Here is a 24,179-nt window from a genome sequence, read left to right as displayed (position 1 = left end):
GAATATGAAATTATCATAGAATCGTTTACGAATATTTAATAATATCAATATTATTGATTTTCTAAAATAGAAGGTCATCACCCCAAAATAATTTGAACACTAGTTATGAATATTTTTGCTAACCAACTGAATTTTTGGCCTCTAAAGCATTCTATTCAAAATTCTATATTCTACAAAAAAACGTACTATTGTTAAAATAATTCAAAATTCATTGCTCTTTCCTGTTTTAAGTTTATTGATGGGGAATATATAGGATTTAATAATGTAGTAATAAAAGTATAATAAAACTTTTTTTGCCCACTCTTATTTTCTTATAGCTAAAGTTGTTTATAAATTTATAATATGTACTCGTACATATACACATAAAATCGTGTTGTTTATTTTTGTACTGTGAGACAAACACACAGTAATCCTTTTTTTTGCTACATCAGAATTGTTTTTGATAATAATGTATATTCAGGAAGTGCCGTATCAGAGTGCACTGCTATGTACTATTGTATAGGCCCTCATGAGTGGACAAAACTTTTGTACGGAGACCATGTTCACAGCCCAACAGGTTTAGAGTTGCATGGACTTAAACTCAATTTCGACGAATTTTTTACTTTTACAAATTTTAAGTATAACTCCTTGACTCTGTAAGAAAATATAGTACTGCAAACCTTATTTTACACAAAATGTTTTCCTCACAGACTTATAAAAATGTACAACAATCAAATCTTCATCTTAACAACCGAATTTTACGCCACATTTGCAAAAAGTAATAATCTGGAAAAAAATCATATGGCGTCTCTCATTGATACATCTCCGTAAGCCCTGTTTTGATTTCAATCATCTTTTCACAAACGAATTTTTTGGACTCCAAATGACGCATGGATAAAACATCAATCTCTGATTCTCTTCCAATCCATGACTAATACATTTACGAGAAATCCTGTATATTAAAACATTCAAATTTACATATTATATGTACATAGTAAGAGTTAATCATCAATTTTTTTCTTTCTGAATTGTAATTTGTTTTTTTTACCTACTCTAAATTATTTTGAAATTAAAATTCAAAGCACGACTAAACTATTATACTAGTATCAAAAGCCTAAGTAAGTATACATATTTTGTTAAAATATTTTTGGTTTTCCCAAATTTCTTTTGTCTATAAGAATTTTTGAAAATTATTTATAGAAATTTAGATAATATAAAATATGTATGTGCATGTAAGTGGGCTATATAAGTATACATTTAGTGCGCAATACCGTCTAAAAATAGTTTTGTAAATGTATGTGGTGTTATAAATTTTAAATGGGAAATGAATCGTAAAATTTACATGAGCATTTTTAGTACGAAAACAGTTTTGATTCTATATAATAATACGAGCCTCGCGTCATTCATATTTGTGCGGTGGTAAATTATTCTAAAATACGAACTTAAATGATCAGAAAACGCAGATTCTTAAAAACTAAAAAGATTGTTATTATATAACAAACACTACAGGACAAGCTTTGTTTACCTAACTTGGTACCATGTACTTTATTAAGCATCAATCGAGTTAAGATCAGCGTCGCATAATGGCGAATGGCTATTCGTTGTTGTAAATGGCTATTCGTTCATTTGATTTGAACCTTTATCATACTTCGTCATATTATTGAAACTGGAACTCGTTCAAAAATAGAAGTCCTATCAAGATAAATTTGTTTAAAAAACGGGAGTAGACAGTAGTTTAAAATATGTTTATACTTTTGTGCGTTTATAATTTCATCGATAAAACATAGTTGACCTACTCTTTCACTAGACACAGACCCCCACATAATTAAGGCAATTAAATATTTCACCCTTTATTTTGAAGAGAATGGTACATACGTTTTCTATTTATTATTTAGTATTCTGTCTGCGTGAACAATTTAGAGTACCATTAGTCTCATGTCCAGTTTTGATTTTTCTCACGTTTTTGTGGAGACTGTTTAGCAAGCCAGAGTTGTAAGGATTAAAAAGAAATGTGATTTTGAGAAAATTTTTCATGAGAGTCTTCAAAAATCATTAATTTGAGAGGAAAATCCTTAAATTTGAAGGAATTTGGAACAATAAAATATAGTAAAGAATTGAAAATCTCACTAACTTTCTTTGAAATTTTTTCGAAACCATTAAACTTTGATATATATATATATTAATCAAAGCCCACATTAGTTTTTGATTTTATAAAGCACTTTTTGCGAAAGGTTACACAACCACAAACTTTTTAAAATTTCTGATTTTGTTTTGAAGCGACTTTTCTAAATAAAAGTCAAACAAACCCAAGATTTCAGATTCTTTTAAAAATTAAAGGTATTAAAATTGAAAATTATCATATTTTTTCTATTTTCCGTCGAAACAACCGTTTCCAAGATGAATGTTGTAATTTTTTTTTCCAAAAGAAATTTGAAAATTGTTTTTTTTTTTATTTTTAATTTTCCAGTAAAATTTTTAACCCTGTTTTCTGTCTGCAAAGGGTTCTTTGTACTTAACATAACATTAACTTCGCCATCAAACACAAAATAATAAAAAAATATTGTGTTGGTGTAAATGCAAAATAATTTGATAACTCTAGGTGTATTTTTTGGAAAATTACACAGAAAAATTAAAAAAAAGAAACAAAAAATATTGAAATTTTTTCATTATACAAAAAAAATTCGCTTTCGTTTTTATTTACTTAAATTTTATACAATATGCAAAGCATTTGAAAGTATTCCAAAATTGATGAGAAAAATCCAAGGATTTTTCCTTTAATTTTTATTCTTTTTATTTATTTTTTTTTTTTGATTTTTTTATTCTTCTTTTTTAGTTCATATAGGACAATGGTGTATGAAAAAATCAATTTTGTAGAAAAAGAGGTTTTTTTGGCAAATATTTTATTAATTTTTTATTTAACAAGGATAGCTGCTTGTTTTTATTTTCAAGACCCAAAAACGCAGTAATTATTACATATTTAGAAAAATATTTACTTTGAATAATTGATTTCGTTCATATACCAATAATGTATAAAAATTTATATAATGTTTTTAATATTTGGAACATTTAGAGAATGGAAAATATTTAAAACTTCGCTCTTCGAAAATTATTTGTAAGTTTTAAGTTTAAATATTCCAGAAAAACAATTTCGAAGATTCCCAAACAGTTAAAAATTTCGCTATTTTCACAATTTTTTATGAACATTTTCAGTTACAATAATTACATTATAACGTAATTACACATACGTAGTTCAAATTTGCATAATAATTGAGGAATAATTCACAAAAAATTTAATATTACAAAGTTTTTCATGTTACATTGTCTGCCATATAATATTTAAAATGGTTTCAATAAACAATTTCCTCAACTTTTTCTAAGAAAACATTACATCCACATATGGCAAGGTTCAAATTGTTATTCACATCTGTTTAGTTATTGTAAATAATCTTGGATGGCATACATTTCAATAAGCATGTATTTTTATATTAAGTACACAATCTGTGAGTTGTATTTAACTGGTTCATCTAATGACTTACTGAGCCCGGCTAGAAATAATCGCAAAACTTCCAAACCTAAAGGTTTTGTACTTGTACATTATTTTACTTTTATAAAGCTTAATGTTTTTAATAGCAAATTAACATACATACTATTATGATTTGTTTTAACAGCCATAACAACCTGTTATGGTTTTTTTAAGTAGCACTTTCCTGTTGAAGCTAATAGCTATTTAAATTATAATTTTTGCTTATACAAAAAAAATAATTTTCGGAGAAAGAATAAAATCAAAGCGTTAACATACCTCATAGTGAAATTTGGTAGTAACTTGTTTGAGTTTAGGTAGATAATTTGATATTTTGAGGGGAAGAAGGTTACCGTTATGGAAATGTTAATTACGAAAATTGAAATTATGCCAATATATAAAAGTGACAAATTGGATGGAAAAAAACGTCTGTTATAACAAAATAAACTATTTCAAGAAGTTTCCAGAATTTCTTAATCAAGAAATTCTGAAAACTCCTCCAACTTACAATTTAAAAGAAAACTAAATCAAAAATTTAGAAAAAGTGTGTTTAAGATAACAGTTAATTTCAACGCTAATTTTGTCATTGTCAGAATAAAAAAAACAATCGGCACTATTTCTTATTTCATTAACCAGCACTTTTACCACCTTGAAGATTGGAGAAGAGAAGGAAGGTGGAAATTTTCTTTTATGGAAATAAGTTTCTAGTGAAGATACATGTATATAAAGTTTGTGCTTTCTATTTCAAAGTGTATAAAAATTTTATAAACAAACTAACGGACTTCGAGTTCGGGCGCCGAACGGGCAAAGTAAAACTAATTAATAAGCACTTATGTTTCAAATTTCGTTGGAAAAATGTTAAAAACCAACCGTAAAAACGGAAACAAAAACTTAAATTTCTTTCAGTCAATGAAATAAAGGGGACAAAAGTAGAATATTCAACCGAATTCATTTTTTTCACCATAATGAAAATTCAACAATATTTTCACATGATTGCACTTTTTGATTTTATTTTCTACTTATAATGAAAAAGCATACAAATTCAATTTCATTACCATGTAGGAGTTAGAATGAACTTATACTTATAAAACTAGGTTGAATAGTTATTACCATTTCACGTAAATTTCTCGAGCAGACAAATTTGGGTAGTTTATATGCTATCAACATTTTTGAAAAGTGTAAAAAGACGAAATTATTTTGATGGGTATTCTTATGGGTATTCATAAGATTTATAATTGAAAATTTAACCCACATATTTTTAATTGAATATATGTATAATCTATGTAGTTGAATATCAATAGAAGTTGAATCAATATGACGAACTCCCAAAGTCCCTAAAGATTTCGTTCTCTACGTAAAGAAATTTGGCTTGCTAAACATAAATGTTTATGAAATAGAAACTCAGAACATTGACATATTATGTGAAATATTTGGGGTAAAAAATTTCGACTACATTGTTGTTAAAATTCCAATTTTAAAGCCGTTGCTGAAGCTTACGAACTTATCCACGCTCCATATTTTCTCAATATTTTCAAAATTCATATTTTAATTGAATTATAGCTCTTGAAACTATTGTTAAAAATTATCAGTTATTATCCATACTCCAGATAATTAAAAAAAATACTCGGTTATTATAATCTCCTTTTTTGTTTAGAAATTCTGCTATTAAATTGCAATATCTTCTCCAGGGAGTCAAAAACATTTTGAATATTAACATATGAATCCTAAAATAATTTTAAATGCATGGTTTTATAAAAAAAAAAAAACATTATTTTTATGTCCGAAATCTATTTGTACGCGCAATTTAATTTTTTACCATTAAATTTCAAAATTTTAAAATAATATTTTGTTGGTTTATTCAAAATGAAATAGGAAAACCACTTCAAATGTAGTGTTTAAATTTACACATATTATATATACATACATATAAGTATGTATTCATAATATAACACATACATAATATGAAGCAATTGGATTTTTTACAATGAAAAATAGCAATGACCGCAATTTTAAAATGATTCCCTTTTAATGAGAATTTTTTAGCTACATATAAATTTAATAAAAAACCATCATCCCCACGTACAATAGTATATGCTAAGCTTAATTATTGTCATTATCACTGCGCACAATTTGCGTATCTTCGAAAATGTTTTGAATAATTATTGAACAGTATTATATCGGTTCTGATTATTTATTAAGTCGAGAAACTTCTTCTTTTCTAACTTCCTAAAGCAAGTTGATAAAAAAAAACTTATTAGAATTAATAAAAAATTTTGTATGTGTCATTAAAATTAAAATTATTCTCAACCGAAAAAAATGTGTGAAAAATTAGCTGGAAGTGAAGTGCTTTCAGCTTGTGCTCAATTAATTTTTTAATGTCACAAATGTTTAAGCCTTGATGGAGTAAAAAAAGTAATTAATTCTGCTTACTGAATAATAATTATTATGATTGTATTAAAATAAAAACAAAAATTAACTCTGTTACTTCTGTGTACTATGCGTTATTTAACTCCAAACTCCAGTATGGGTTGGTTTGTTGGTATGGGGCATATTTAAATAAAATAAAACCACTACTTATATTGCAGAAACATGCCATTAGAGTTATATGTAGGAAAGGTATATTAACTTCATCTTTAAATTTGTTTAAACATTTAAATATTTTACCTATAAGAAACTTATATCTCTATGAAACTTTAAAAATTTTTTATTTAAAATCTGAAAATTTTATTATTAGACAGTCTAATAACAATTATTTAAGATCAAACTATGCCAGACTTTTTCATGTTCCTAGATTTCGCAATATTCATTTCACTCAATCTTTCAGTTATACTGCACCGAAAATATTTAATACATTGCCAGCTGAAACTAGATTTATCAATTCTAGATCTAGATTTGACAAACAAACAAGGTCCTGGCTTTCTAATTTAAATTACAATGAAACTGAAGATCTTCTACGTGTTTTGGTGTAATTTAATTTAATTTTAATTTAAGTTTATTACTTTTTTTAATTTTTTATGCATTTTCCTTTTTCTTAATTTTATATAATTATACCCGTACGAACGTATGTTCGCAGGGTATACTAAATTTGCCTTACCGTTTGTAACGCTAAGAAATAACGGTGTTAGATATAGACTCAAGTGTATGTTTTTGATCAGCGTCAAATTCTGAGTTGATTTAGCTTTGTCTGTCCGTCCGTCCGTCCGTCCGTCCGTCCGTCCGTCCGAACGATAACTCAAAAACTAATTGAGCTAAGTTCACCAAATTTTCACAAATGATTTATTGCAGTAAGTGCCAGAACCCTATTTAAATTGGACATGATCGGGGTACCGGTTCGGGTAGCTGCCATACAACTTCAAAATTTATTTGGCTATATCTCAGAAACTATAAAAGTTATGGTATTGAAATTTCACACAAACGAATATATTAGTAGGGCCAATGTGTCAGATAAAAGTCGTTGAAATTACTTGGCTCCTTCTGGTACCTGCCATACAACTTCAAAAGTTATTTGGCTATATCTCAGAAACTATAAAAGCTGTGATATTGAGATTTCACACAAATAAATATATTAGTAGAGCCGATGTGTCTTGTAAAAGTCGTTGAAATTACTTGGCTCCTTCTGGTACCTGCCATACAACTTCAAAAGTTATTTGGCTATATCTCAGAAACTATAAAAGCTGTGATATTGAGATTTCACACAAGTAAATATATTAGTAGGGCCGATGTGTCTCGTAAAAGTCGTTGAAATTACTTGGCTCCTTCTGGTACCTGCCATACAACTTCAAAAGTTATTTGGCTATATCTCAGAAACTATAAAAGCTGTGATATTGAGATTTCACACAAGTGAATATATTAGTAGGGCCGATATGCTTGATAAAATTCGCCAAAATTTCTTGGCTCTTTCTGGTAGGTGCCATACAACATCAATAGTAGTTTGGCACAACCAGTATTTTGAATAACACATAGTACTGAAATTTTGCATAAATTAATATGGTAATACGGCAACTTAAAGTCATAGTCTGCCCCATAGTTAGTTATGGAACATTAGTTATTCGCACATAGGATAACAAATTCGTACGGGTATCACAGAGTTGACAAGGTCAACTCTATTTTTTTTCTCGTTTTCTTTTAATTTTAAAAATTCTGTATTATGTATTATTATTCGATATTATTCTATTTTTTTATGAACTTGTTGACCTTATCTCACTTTGTTTTCCTTAATTTTAAAATGCATGTACCTTTTTGGAACCAAATAAAATAATCTTTGTAAATATATTATAAGCATGTAAAATAATGGTAGGAATTAACCAACACTTGTGTAGTACGAATGGTTAATTTACTTCTTTATTTCCAACTATTTTTTAAGTAAATAATTAGCTATTGCATTATACAATTTTTACTTTGGTTTGAAATAAATGAATATATGAAGAAAAAAAATTGCGAAAACTTAACAAACCTTACACAAAATTAAATTACGCTTTAACGAGTGCTTGCAATATTTTTGATGGTGTTTAAAAATGCCAGCACTTTTATTTATTCACTTTTATATTTAATTTTCGAAAATTTCGTATGGCTAATATTTCAAAGGAAGTTGATCCCTAAATTATTTTATCGAAATAATTTAATCTCGTCATGTGCTATTTTTCCTTTTTTGTATGAATGAATGATAGTGTGCATTCATCGATTTGTTTGAAATAGTTTTATATTTCCGGCAATTTTATGCAAAATAAAACAGACTATTTTTTTCAAAAAACTAAAAGGACTGGTGAAAATAAAAAACGAAAATTTGAAAAAAAATTTAGCAGACCAAACTCAGAGTGTTTATCTGCTACACACTCTTGCTGCAACGACTTACGAAAAGTGTTTGTATTTGTCTAGCCTAAAGTCTTACTAATGAAAACGATCTAAATGGACATGAATTTCTTTTATTTGCATAAGACAAGGAGAAATTTTTCATTTATTTATTAATTATTTTGATATTTAATTGAAAAACCTTTTTTGAAACAATACTTCATAGGATTTGTCTACTGATTTTTTGTTTTTTGAGTGAGATCTAATCAACCACAGGGCAATCACACGTCTCTTTCTATTTTTACCAGAAATGGTAATTTTATTTGGTAACATTTGTATAAATTCTGAAATTTTTGATACTGACTGTGTGTGAATAAGCAAAGCTGCAAGAACTATATTCAAAGTGAAATGTAATACACTATTCATCATATTTTATTTAGTCACCATAAAACATTTACCGACCGCCCTGCTTAAAATAACGAAGTTTAAGTATTACGTACTATTTAAATACTAATATTAGTATTTAAGTAAAGTTCAAATTTTCAACAGAAAAGCATTCCTCCGTAGTTATAAACTGTATTCGGTGAAATTTCTGTCTGACGAACTTTTTAAGCAATATGAACCGTACAAAGTGAACCTCAACCAATACCAAAATTTGCATTTTTCTAGATTATATTAATTAAAGGTAAAACTTGCTCCCTTTAAATTTGTTTATAATTACACAACTGTGCTGGTCAAATTGATATAATTTGTGTTATTTGCTGGTAAAACCAGATTTTTGTTTACTTTTCTTTACATAATAGCACCATAACTTGTTTTTTTGGTAACATTTTTTTCAAATTTGGAATATATTCAAACGATAATGGTATTTGGTCAGAACTTTTCCAAAAAAAATCACTCTGCTTTTTTACTCTCAAGGGCGTCCGTCCGTGGACATGTTTATAAAATTTCTACACCCTCGTAGGTAGAGGGATGAAATTTCATATGTGTATATAGGTCTTTACTAGAAACTTATTTCTTTAAAAGAAAATTTTTTCCTATCCCCCTCGCCCCGCACTGCCTTCTAAAAGTTATAGCCCCTCTGAACACTAAAAATGCAATTTATAGCCGTACGAGCGTAGGTTCGAAAGGTATACTAAATTTGCCTTACCGTTTGTAACGCTAAGAAATAACGGTCTGAGGTATAGACTCAAGTGTATGTTTTTGATCAGCGCCGAATTCTGAGTCGATTTAGCTTTGTCTGTCCGTTCGTCCATCGCAGCGATAACTCAAAAACTAATTGAGCTAAATTCACGAAATTTTCACCAATGATTTGTTGTAGTAAGTGCCAGAACCCTATTTAAATTAGACATGATCGGGGAACTGGTTCGGGTAGCTGCCATAAACCTTCAAAATTTATTTGAAGTTGTATTGAAATTTCGTACACGTAAATACATTAGTAGGACCTGTATGTTTCATAAAAGTTGGTGAAACTGCTTGGCTCCTTCTGGTAGCTCGCATACAGCTCCAAAAGTTATTTGGCATTATCTCAGAAATTATTGGAATTATAATGAGGAAATCTCGTGAAAACAAGTGTGTTATTAGGCCTGTTATTTGTGATATATATCATTGAAATTTCGTCACTCTTTGTGGTAGCAGCCATGCAGCTTTAATAGTAGTTTAATAGTAATACAGAAATTTTGCATAAATTAATATGGTAATACGGCAAAATTTAAAAATAATAAAATCGTTGTCTGTCTCATAGTCAGCTATGGCATATTTATTCGCACATAGAATAGCAAGTTGACACGGTCAACTCTATTTTTTCTCGTTTTAACTATTGCTAAACAATAAAAGAGATTATTGAGACATACAATATTTAAACTTAAAAAAAAAAAAAAAGAAAGCCCTTCCAATTTACCGTTGAGTAAAATCCAAATTTTGGATATTGTTTTTCTAGACTGTAGACTGTTAAAGTAGGTAATGTAAAGTAAAAGATTACTTTCTCAAAATTTGAAAAAAGTATATCAACAACGTATTCATAATCTCGTGTGATCCAGCTATTATTGTCATCTTAAATTTATTTAAATTTTTTAATAATACGCTTGTACATATGGAAACTAATAAGTGCGGTTTGTTATGTCATCAACTTAATTACTTTTTTTTTCAACACTTTTATTGTTAGATTATCAGTTATGAACATTTTTGAAAATTGCTATTTTGGTTCTTAATTAAATTTCTAGCGAATCAGCAAATACTTCTTACTGCTCTAATGAAAATCTAGGTTTATGATATGAATATGTAAGTCTTTCAATCCAAAAATTTCAAAAATTACTGATACAAGAATCAATTTACAATTCATTAATCAGAATATTAAAAATTCGAAAACTTTTTTCATTTAGAAAATAAAAAAAAATTTGATTACTATTGCGTAAAAATTTCAATAAAAACAAGATCTGAGTGCTTTCATATGGAAAATTTTATAACGCGGATTTATTAATATTGATTATCAGTTTAGCGGTGTGTCCTATTTTACTGTTGCATTTGAATGACTATAAAAATAAGAAAAAAATTATAGATATGAAATCCAAATAGCTACTCATACTAAACTTTACATATAGCTACTATTTACGAGTAGCTGATTACTTTAAATTTAATAATAAATTATCAGGAAAATTTTGTTTTAGAAGAAAACATAGAAATTTGGACATAGAAATTTACATGTTCTATTTATTTGGATGTGCAATTTTTCAAAATATGTTAACAGTTTTATTATTATTTCAATCGAACTTATTTGTTATAATACAATTTCATAGTACTTCAAATGATTTAGATAAGCCTAATAAGGATATGTTTATTTGTAATCGCAACTTCAATTCTAATATAAATTAATTGCACAATATGCAAAGTGAAAAAAATAGTTCATCTTATTATTTATGGACATCCAAATTATTTTAATTTTTACTTGTAAGTTGTGCGTCACTTTACAGCATAAAGTATTTAGTAATTTTGTGTCATATATAACAGGGCTGACCATGACCCCTGGTGTTCTGAAACATTTTTCGTAATTTTGAATTTTTAGTATACACTATACATAATAAAAACGCATGAAACAAAAGTATTTAAAAAGGTTTCTTCTGAAACACAATATCATTTTTTCAAGTTTGCAAAAATTGATTGACATTGTCGATTTACCTTCTTTCGCGCAGTTTTCTATTAGTTTTCATTTGTATGGAAATGAAGATTGTTAGTAAAATTAAGACAAACTTCGAAACACACGTAGCAATAATAATTTTTTAAAGTAATACACATAGTAACACAAAAATGAAAATCCACGTCGGCTACATTTGTTGAGTGGTACAGATAATTTATGCTTTATAAAGTTGCATGTGGCTCGCAAGTAAGAATTTGAGCACCTCTGATAATTAATTACATTACTGTAATTACAGAAACATATTTTAATAAATCATGTACCATTAGATTTGTCCCCTAAAATCTACACAAAATCAATATAATTAAGTAGGTTCTAATAGATCAATATATTGGAAATAAACTGTATTTGTTAATTTTCGACAGAAATAAATAAATAAAATTTTATTTCCTTTTACACCTTTTCAAATGCATGTACTTAAGTATAAAGCTATGTCTTTAGTTTTATATAGGTTTTTTTGAGATTGGTAATGCAAAATATAAGACAATTTTAATCCTTGCATATTTAACTACCCGAAAAAAATTTCCGCATATTTTAGTTTTCAATGGAAAATTGAAATATCTCACATTAATTTTGCACTTGTCTAATATACCTAAATGAAATTTTGCTAAAATAATCACATGATGCTTATACACATTGGTATAAAAATAAGTTATGACCATATAACACCAAATTACTATGCTAGTTGCAATGCATTTTTACTTTCAAATATAGCAAAAATTTTTAATGCATGAAGGTAAAATATTTTATTAAACCGATACAGGGTGGACAAAGAGTGACGGACTATTTCCAGAAGCTGATTGGAAATATTAGGAAGAAAAGTGAGAAATTAAAATAAAAAGGGAATAGAAGGAATCCGAAACCTTCGCGAACTGTGTAGCTTTAAAAATATTCTATACACGTTAACATACTAGCTTCCACTTTAAAATCGTCAATATTTGAATGACTAAAGACATTTTAAAAATTTCTTTAACCTTGTTTGAATAAAATCATTCACCTATTTGCAACATAGAAAATTAAAATAAATAAAAGCTTCCAAGATTAAATAATCTTTTCGTCAGTGTGGTTCTATTCTAACCTTACTATTCTAAAAGCGTGGTTGAGTAGCAAATAAAAAAATGAGGGGTAGCACGCAGGTTACTAACAAACTTTAAAGGCACCATGTATTTTGTACAGACTCCTACTTCGTTATATATTTTTGCTTTGTTCTACGAAATCACATCTTGAAGTACTTATATTACTGGTCGTCTGTGTATTTGTGCTGTTACATCCTATATGTAGAGCTTCAAATTCTAATATCAAAAAATAAATGAATTTTTCATGGAATAGGGATTTTAGATTAATAATCTATTTATAAAATGGGCACTAACGTTTCACTTGATATCATGGCATAATAAGAATATTGTCATCTGGTTTTTATACATCGGAAAACTTCAAGCGAAAATTCATATGCAAGATGAAATGAAATGAAGCGTCATCGCGAGCCTATCTTTAAATTAAAAAAAAATTCTAACAATTGAAATTAAAATTGCATAAATTATTTATCTATACCTTACTATTTTAAAGCTGTACTAATTGAATCTCATGTATTTAAAAATTTTTCACACAAATTTTCTATAAAAATGCATAGGGATTTGAATTGAATTAAAAAGTATTTAACATGTACATAGAAAAATTGCGTATTATCTGCACTCTACAAGTTTTGTAATTTATTAACTATCATTTAACGATGCTGGATTGAAAAACTATCTATGATCAATGACATCCACTTAGAATAATATAGTAATAATAGCTAGTTGGAGGAGCAATAGCATTTTCAAAATTAAAATTTGAATAGGTACACTTGTTAATAGCAGTAAAAATAGTTTTTATTTCCACTATCTGAATTCAACGGTTTACCTGCAGAAAATTTATTTATTATTGTATTGGTATAAAAAGTAAGAAATACACAGGATGTCTTGTATCAAAATACACTGCTATATAACATTGTACATGCCCAACAGGTTATGAGTTAGAGGGACTTAAACTCAAATATAGTTTTCTACTTTTAAATTTTTATGCATAACTCCGTTCCGTTGTGAGTGGACGCATATATTAATGGGATTTGGAAACCCCAGAAAAAAGGCTCTCTGTTAAAGTCTTTCCGAATTTCGAAATGACATGACTTTAACGTTCGAAAAATTTGAGTTTTTAAATTTTCATTTTTAAAACATTAAATTTTTCTCTTATTTTACCACAAATCGCAAGCTTGTCTGCTAACCTTTAATTTAGTATATCAATCATCTTCATTCCTATTATGGTTTGAGAGTTATTGAGAAAAAACACAAACTTTTTAAAATAATTTTGTAATAATTCAAAAATATTTACAATAAGTGTTCAAAAGGGTGGCTATCCTTTGCAAATATTGAGGGTCTAGAACGCATAAAATTGCAGCCTTCATTGGCTTAACTCTGGTTTCAACAGGCTTTTGATGTATGATGTTTTACATTCTCCTTAGTACATGAAGTGGAATATTTTCGTCAATGATTTCTGCAAAATCTCCTTGTAAAAAACTTAAATAACTCTATCCTGCGCGAATAACAAATTCATATGGGCTTAATAAAATATTATTGATAATTCCACACCAAATATTCATTTTTAACCCGCGGTGATGGGTGTTTCCTAATTTACAGTGAGGTTACTCTATGCCCAAGTGTGCCTATAATGAAAATTTTGGATTCCATCTCTCGTCAAAGTCCACACTTTGGTAAATAAAACATTTCTTAAATGATGGATCCAATCTATGCTTACGAAGTATGGTTCTGCAGAAATCGAATCGAGCTTAAGCTTTGCTAAACACGGTTTCGGTCTAGTCCAAGGGGAGTATTTATTCTGTGGGCAGTTAAGGGCTCGTCAGAACCAAATTCAAAATATTGCTTCACTGCCTTGGCGCAACTATTCTCTTTCTGCCTTGATTAATTCTTATTGGTTTGAAATGTCCATTTCGCATCAGTCAACATTTCTATCAACATTTACGAAGCTTCTTTGATTGGGTAGTCTTCTATTGGGAAATCATTAGTTATAAATTCTTCATGCATACTCTACATAACAATATTAAATTTTGTTAAATTTTAAAATTAATGAAAAATAAAAATATTTTCTAAAAATTTATTCAAAACTAAATTTTGTAAAATAAATCACTTTAATTTTAACAATTTTCAGGAAAACTATTTTATTTACAACTTGTTATCACCAAAATTGCAGCTGCGAATTATTTTAATTAATAAATTACAATATTAATAACAAATCAAATTCCAATGTCTTTAATCATAATGTTAATATTTACCTCCAATTCCAATTTTTTGAAATAATAAAAAAATTGGAGTATTTTATTTTTCTCAATAACTCCCAAACAGCAACCGGTGTAAAATGATTAGTATACTAATTAAAGCTTAGTGAACAGCCTTGCCAGCTATGGTAACATTAGAGAAAGGTTTGATGTTGCGTCACATGCAAAATTAAAATTTTTTTGAAAATGCAAATTTAAAAATTAAAATTTTTCGATAGTTAAAGTCATGTTTGTGTAATCTGAAAAGATTTTAACTAATAAAGCAAAGAAATTGTCGAATTGACTTTTAGCCTCTGTAACTCGGAATCTGTTGAGTTTAGAACATCACCCCCATACAAAGTTTTGTCTACTCATGAGGGCCTGTACAATGGTTTATAAATGTGCACTTTGATGCGAGACAGCCTGTATACTTTTAATTATATTTCGGAACTCACATAACATTGTTTTCTATTTATGTATATACAAAATATTTATACCACATTATGAATCAGATTCAAAGTTGTATGAGCTGTTAAAAATAACATAAAATTTTAGCACATAGGTACTTAATTAAAAAATCGTTGTCATAATTTAAAATTTCTTTGAATTTTGTATGTTATAGGTATAAATTTAGATTTTTTAATGGTTGTTTCGGTGTTAATTTAATTTTAATTTACAAATTTTCAGATTTTTCAAAACAAAATGCTTATTTTTTAAATGATTGTATTAATATGTGGTAGTGAATGTCTACACGACTTTTATTTTTTTTTAATAAAACGTTTAAACTTCTGTTACGAATTCTTTACTTGTTATTTACTAAATTCTATAAGACTACCTAAACAAGAAAGTATCACAATAGCTACAGATGAGTTCTATTTCACTTACTTAAATGGTAGGCACTACACTGAGCAAAAAACCATTGCGAAATGATCAAAAACATATATCATTTCATAAATTTTCACTATAAAAATGCGCCATTCGCGTTTTTGGTAATTTTTACATTGAAAAATTGTAACAATTGATAAAGTTGTAAAGTTATAACTTTTCGCTATGATTTTACATGATAAAATAGTAAAAATTGCAATGACATATTGTGTTTTTCTCTATGATGTATATATAAATTTACAGGCTCAAATGTATGAATTCAAATATATAACATGTAAATTTTACTCTTCTTCTATATAGATTTACCCGATGATAAATAAAAATCATACATAAAAATTGTAAATAATGAATTTGTGCTGTACACTTTTACATTGAAAACATGCAAATATTACATCATTGCGATGTGAATTTACCCTGTAACAAATATGAATTTATATGCCCAAAATAGTAAAAACTACATTGATGCATGCTTTTTGTACCTATAGATACGTATATATTTACTAGAGATATATATGTATGTATGTGATTCTTGTACCTGTAATATAGATAAATAAGAAAACAGAATTTTTCAAATTAACATAACATTTTATTTTAAACAATTATTATTTCACAAGTTTCTTTTTTTTCATTAATTTTAAAGAAAAACAATTTCATTTTTATATAACACAAAAATATATGTGTACCTACATAATATATTATATAAGTACGTATTAAAATCTTTCATTTTAACAATAAACAACAAAATAAGTTTTTTTTTCTTTTATATCTTAAATCATACTATGTGGTAGGAATATGTTGAAAATTGCACTTTTTTAACAATTATTAATCATAAATATTATAAAGTAATTTAAAATTATTTTATTTCTTATATATTTTTTACCATTATTAATTAAATGTGAATTTAAAGAAGGACTTGTAAAGTCCTTAAGTTTTTTTGTCTGATAAATGTCGGAGTGTCGAGCCGGATGGCCTCGATTAATGCTTGAATCTTGCTGAAGTTTGTATGACAGCATTAAGTAAAATTGTATATATGTAGTCAATATAATCTACAAGTCAAAACAGCAAATTTCATTATAAATTCCAATTAGAAAATATTTGTTAAAATACTTACTGATATTAGTAATTTTTTTTTTGCTTGAATAAGTTTTTTGCTTCCTTTGTCATGTATTTGACTTTCATAGCATGGAGCTATCTTTTTTTTTAAAGTCTTTCCAATTTGCTAAAACCCAGAAAATTTGCTATGCTCTTTTCGTGGGTAAAGCTTTTCCAAATCGCTTCGAATCTATTATTAAAAAAAGTTAGAAACTGTTCAAAAATTATTAAAATAATGTAAGTTTCTTGCATTTTCTTACCAATTCTGGGCCTCTCGCATCTTTGTACTTCGGCCACTCGTTAAAAAAATTAAGATTATTTTTTGCAAATTTTTTGTCATGTTTCAAATAAGTATACATATATACACTTTTATATTAAATTTTATTTTGTATTTGCCTAAAATATGGTAAATACGAGTAATAAACCGTTTTTAAATTAAATTTGTTTTTTTTTTTCAAATTTATGGCTTTTATGCATTTTTTTTCAAACTATTTTTTTTCAACTCAACGACACTTTCGTTTTACATTTCATTTCACAAATGAGCGTGCTTAAACGCGTTTATGAAATTTTAAATTTTTTAGCAAAACACTGTAAATTTAAAGGTACTTACTGATGAAAACGTCATTAAGCCATATGATTTTACATGTATGCGATATCAATAGATATGCGTTCATTGTAATTTCACAATGGAAGTACTGTGTTTTTACTTTGTGAATTGTAAAATCATAGTTGGTTTCCATAAATTTATACAGCTGGATTTAAAACAAAAGTAATAGAAAAATTATATAGATTGTGTATCAATTTACATGGCATTTATTTTGGGGTTCTCAAAGTCTTACATTTTTGCATTGTAAAATTATAGCGAATATATATAAATGTAAATAATTGAAGTGTTAGCAAAACGATATAAATTCATAACTAACATATTTGATTTTTCAATGATTTTGAATTTTTTCAAAAAAATTTCAAAAAAAACGACTAATTTTACTATGCAAAAAATTTACATTGAACAATGTAAATTTTACATTGTGGTTTTTCTCTCAGTGTATTTACATTTGCATAAAATATACGACAAGATATTTTTAATTTAGTGAAACGAGATTTTAATGCCATTGAATTTGTCTTGTCTGTTACAGTTTTTATAACTACAATTTTTATTGAAAGGTGATGCAGAGCGTGAGCAAGTTTCATAAATGAGAACTGCTTCTAAAATCTAATTCATTGAATAAATTTAATGGTTATATGTGTTCTTTTATTTAAACAATTATACGTAATAAAACGAAATTAGTTATTGTTACTTTCGTTATTATATTATTTCTTTTACGTTTCACATTTATTGTATTTTATACAAGATGGGAAATGTGTAACATAGTACTGTCGCAAGTGAAAATAACATGTAAAAGTTAAATTCATTTTTTTTTAATTATAATTTAAAGCCTTATTGAAATAAAATATTTAAATAGTAAAATAATAGTGAATCTAAAGTGCGTTTTACAAAAAAAATTATACATTTTTAAATAATATTATGTCTTTTACACTTTCGACAATAACACCTCAAATGATTTCACATAAAATAGTCGCTCTGGAACTATATCAAAATTTTAAAATAAATAACAATTCTTTTGTGTTTTGTTTTAATTGCTTCAAACTAAGTCAGAGCATATTCATTTCCATCGTTCTAGATTTACAAAATTCTGAAAGCTTTATGAAAAAATATTTTTCCATAGTTCTATGCTTGTTTTTTGTTTCCAAATCGAAAATATTGAAATCTTTTTAGTGAACCACTTGTAGTCTTCTTCGTAGTTCTATAATGGTTAAACAAAATTTTATAACAAATTAATATCAATAAACAAAATCAATTTTTTGTTTTTCTTAAACTCCCTCTTTTCAAATGCACTCGTAATGTGGCCAAAATATAACTTTTGACTTTTTCATATAAGATTAAAATAATGTTATGAAAAAAAGCTAGCTTTGTATGAGAAGAATAGACAAAGTTGACTTATTCAATCCCAGGGCTGCATAAAATTTTTAAATTAATTTCAGTTTAAAGAAATGGTCCTACCAATATATTCGTTTGCGTGAAATTTCAATACCACAGGTTTTATAGTTTCTGAGATATAGCCAAATAAATTTTGAAGTTGTATGGCAGCTACCCGAACCAGTACTCCGACCATGTCCAATTTAAATAGGATTCTGGCACTTACTACAATAAATCATTTGTGAAAATTTGTTGAACTTAGCTCAATTAGTTTTTGAGTCATCGCTTGGACCGACAGACGGACGGACAAAGCTTAATCGACTCAGAATTCGACGCTAATCAAAAACATACACTTGAGTCTATATCTCAGACTATTATTTCTTAGCGTTACAGACGGTAAGGCAAATTTAGTGTATCCTTCGAACATACGTTCGTATAAAAATGTTATGTATCCGACTTCTTGTCGCCTTTGAGCAATGGAAATCCGTTAATAAAAGATTATGAGGAATTTTTGGAAAAGTGGAATTGATAAATATGATATGAGAATGATGCAATATTTCAATAAATGTAGGACCGTTGTTATAACTTCCTTTTTGTTCTTTATTTAATACTTCCCTTTACATGAGCTCTGGGTCGATAGCTGTCTGCTTCTTCACTAAGTACATAAAAATAATTTTCATGCAATTTTAATATTAAGCATATACATATGCATTTCAGCTATAGGAGAGATTTTAAACATAGAGGACACAATATGCGAATGAGCAGTAAGATCATAAGAAAATCAAGTTCGCAAATTTGTAATACTTAACTCAAACTATCTAGAGGAATTTTGATACTTGTCCTAAAGTATATCGTTAATATTATTTATAACACTATGTTTATATGCAAAAGACAATAATTCCAAAAGTATTTCATTTTGTGAAGAAAATTAGAAAGAATTTTCAATATCCAGAAAATTTGTTTAATTTTAAAACCCAGATATACATACTTACGTTTAAATATAGTTTCTATTTCCTAATTGTTCAAATAACATGATTTACTTAACAAACGCCTTTTCTTGGAAAGTTTTAAATTTCAGCATGGTAATTTTTAAAACCTATGTATGTATGTATTCGTAAAAACAAAGATTTCAGTTTAGCAAAGCCTTTTCATATTTTATGTTATAAAATTTGTTATGATTTCTGTACTAATGGCACTAAGAAACAGAAAATTAAATTTAAATAGCTAATTGACAATATTATTGTTTAAATTTTTTGAAATAAGTATATTTTTCGAGAACTTTATTGAGGATAACCTTAAAATTTTCGAAAAAACCTTTTTGCAAAACTCTGAATTGATATAACAGTTTCAAACTTGATTAATTGGGATTCTGTTTTAAACTCAATTTGTGTTTTAATTAATTTTAAGGAATATTGCTCCAAAAATTTTGATATTTAGGAATTCAAAATATTTAAATTGTAATTAAACTTTCTTTTTGGAAACCAAATCAAAAATGATGATAATTTTCTATTGAAGTTGTTATACATTTTTTGTAGTAATCGTGATAATATCTAGTTTTTCTTTTAGCTGAGTAATTATTATTTGATCAAAAAATATGACTATAGATTTACTTTGAAATTCCAAGAAATAATTAAGAATATTGTAGGCAGAATAGGTGAGAATTTCTGTTATTTTATATTTTCTTATATTTTAAAACTGTTTTCTTAACACACTTAATTTTTCAGAAAAAATTTCTAAAAAAACATATTTATTGCCAAAACATAAAACACTCATTCAAAAAACTATTGCAGAGACTTCAAAGTTTTTAGAAACATGAAAAACAAACGAATAAAATTTCAAAAGAAAATCTTAATGTGTATTCGATTCAATGAACTGTAATTGTTGGCAGAACCTTGAAATTAGATTTTTATTTTCATGTTTCCCCTTTTGTATAAAATGCTTTTCTTTGCAAATACTTATTAAATCTTGCATACCTTTACGAGTATATACCTTAAATGGATTTTGTGGAAAATTTATAGAAAAAAGTAATAAAAAGTTGGTCAATGTCTTTTGTAATTTTTATAGTTCAAATTATAATAAACCTATGCCTAAATATAACTGTGAAAGTACTTATATTAACTGTTTAAAAAAAAATGTAACATTAAAGTAAGTACACAAACATGAATATTATTACCTCCCGCCCTCATACCGTGTAATGTAAAATTTCAATCAAAGAGGTAAATGCTCCATTTACCATTCATATAGTATAGGTATGTACTTAAGAATTGCATTATAATATTTTTTATGTGAAGAAAATAACAATGTATTGATCCGTTTAGAGCAAAAGCAATGAACTAATGATTGCTCAAAACAAATATAGCTACATACATAGTATTATAGAAAATTTGTACAATAAATAATATTTTTGTGACCTCAAAATTATTTTGATGTTTAAGTTTAATACGAGTATAAAATAATATTTAAAAAACCGCAAATAAACAATAATCATCTTTGAAATTTAATATGTATTATAAGTAAAACACCTAAATGAAGTCCGCAAGGTGCAATAGCATATTCAAAATAATTTTTAAATGTGTGAAATATTGGCATCTATTTTGAGCACCTTAATGATAATAAAAACATAAAATTGAGACAAGTAGTATTTATGAATTTCAGTAGGTAAATCTGTCCTTAATTATTTACCGTAAAGCTCTATAAGAAGTTGATAATAACATCTCGTTTTGAATATTACGAAAAATTAGTAAGTTTCTAATCAAGGCATACATCAGAAAAAGTAAATTTGGTCTTTGACAGAGACATCTCAATGAAAACATTTTTTGGATTCTTGGAACACTAAAAGGCGCACTTTAATTGTGAAACTATAAGTGATTATTGCTATGCACGAAAATTTTATCTTATTATGGTGATGGTGTAGTTTACGTTATTCAAGCACACAGTATCAAAATTTTTTCGACTTGAAAAAATATTACTTATAACCCACATAATTGAAATTGTTCATTGTTTTAGAAAATTTGTAAGAATTTTGATCTTAATCAAGAAAATACATTAAAACACTCAATAAATCTAGGAGTTTGAATGTGAATTTTACAGGTTCTTTTATGAAATTTTGCATTCCTTCTGTAGCAATAAATGGAAATAATTTTTAAAATTCCACAGAAGTACGTTCTCAAATGTTTTTACTAAATGGAATAAATTGAAAACGTTGTTAAAATTTCATGTTATAAAACGTGTACAGGTGCATTTTAAGCCCTCAAAGATGCATTAGATTTTTTTTAAGCAGCTTAAATTTTCTTTAATCTTTCACGCGTACTTTTACTATAGTACATACTTTATTTTATTTTGCTGAAATTAATAAAAAAAGTGAAAAAATAAATACGAAAACATTTAACGAAACCATTTAAATTTGCGTCATTATAAAAATTTACGCGTTAATTATTTAAAAATCACTAGGTCAACAATTAAGTATTCATATACATACATTATAAACATATCTACCTACATTATTATATGTACATATTTTCAATTTGTTTTCATTCAAATGTTAAAATCAATTTCCCCAAGGATTTTGAAATATTATAAATGCCTACGTAAAATGCGTATAGGTGACGTATATTTGGTTATTTTGCTTCACACATCAGAATTTAATTAAATCTAAATTTAATTAATATTGAAAATAATATTTGTGTATTAAAATTGTGGAAAAGAATAATGTAAATAATTCACTGTTTAGTTGTGTTGCAATTTGCACAAAAGTAAGTTTTTTTTGTATAACAGTTTTGCAGTTAAAACGACAACGTTCCCCAAGTTAGTTATGAATACTTAACTGTATTATAACAAAAATATATATTTTAGTTAAGTCATACAATTATTTTTATACTCTGCACTTCGTTAAGGGTACAATCACTTAGGTATAGAGTTTGTAACCAGTTTGTAAGCTCCTCTCCGGTATGGACATATATATATATATTTTTGTTCAGCGTAAAATTCTGCGTTGATTTAGACAGGTCCGTTCGCCCGCCCGATCGCACTATATCTTTCGCAAGTTTTTTCTTTTGTGCCAACTATGACTATTGTGCGTAGTGACCAATTCAAGGAACATACAACTTCGAAAATTAATTTTAAATTTTTGGAAAAATAATAAAGCTAGATTCAGGAAATTCGGCCGTCGTGTGTTCACACATAAAATCGTGTGGTCAGACATAATATACGTGAAGTTTCTATTGAGTGTTTTGACATACTGAAGTAATTGCCATTTAGCAATAAAACTTGTTTCTATATATTTCAAAAATAAATTTCAACACTCAGATTGTCAAAGTGCAGGTTATTATTAAGTCAGTTTATACCGACTGAAACGTTTTTACTTGTTATGATATAAATACGTACATAGTAAGACAAATAAGATTTATCCAACTTTATGATCTGCTATTTCATTTCTCTGAGACACTTCATCATCTCGAAAATAGAGTTCTAAACAAATAAAATTGATATTACATTTCTGTCTCGACGCAGTTGAAGTTTATTTAAAAGATTTGGATAAATTTCAGCATATTTACAAAATCGAATAATTTGTACGCTTTTACCTTTAGGAAATTTCTTGTTAAAAAAAATCTGCAGATATAGAGTAGAAAAGTTAAGCGTCAAATAATATTTCAAAAACTTTTTATACTTCAATCTTAATTCAAATCAAATTTTAAGTATAATTAGCGTGAAATATCCACAGAATTCTTTGAAAAGTAACAATTCAAATGGACGACTTACAATACCTATATAGGTATATAAGGTTTGAGGTTTTAGGGAGTACATGCTACCATCAGAAGGTTTGAACTTTTTGAGATTTTAGAGAGAGCATTTTAACTATATCGTTGAAAAAATTCTTTTTGAGTATATCTTTTATTTTTAATACCTTACATAAGTTTGAATGAATTCATTAAAAATTTAATGCAATTTAATTGTACTCAAAACAGAATTTACACCGTCTTTAACACTATTGATAAAAGAAACCAACAAAAAATTTTCAAAATGGTATTCTATAAAACTAAATAAACCATATTTAGTAGACGGGAGCAATACCTAGCCATTACGCCATTGATCAGATATTTCAACCATATAAGGATTATATAGGAACAACAGAATTAGAACTATAAGTAAAATAAAGCATTAATAATATGTGAATCTATAAGTAGATTTTGCACTTGAACTATTAATAAGTTTTTATATTTCTATATAGATGCCATTTTATTTCTAATGAAATGCCTTAGACGAGTCAATATTATTACCTACTTTAATACAAAACTCTTTCTGTAAGATTTCTTTCTTTTATAAAATTTATTGATAATAAAAATAAAAATTGAAGCAATAATAAACGAATAAAAAAAACATTGGGGAAAGAAAAATATCTTGATCTTTCAATTCAATTCAAAATTGCTCATAAATGTACGCA

The sequence above is a fragment of the Condylostylus longicornis genome, unplaced genomic scaffold (genome assembly GCF_029603195.1).
Source record: "Condylostylus longicornis isolate FDR11 unplaced genomic scaffold, ASM2960319v2 ptg000040l, whole genome shotgun sequence".
Taxonomy (NCBI): Eukaryota; Metazoa; Arthropoda; class Insecta; order Diptera; family Dolichopodidae; genus Condylostylus; species Condylostylus longicornis.
This window is presented reverse-complemented; position numbering follows the sequence as displayed.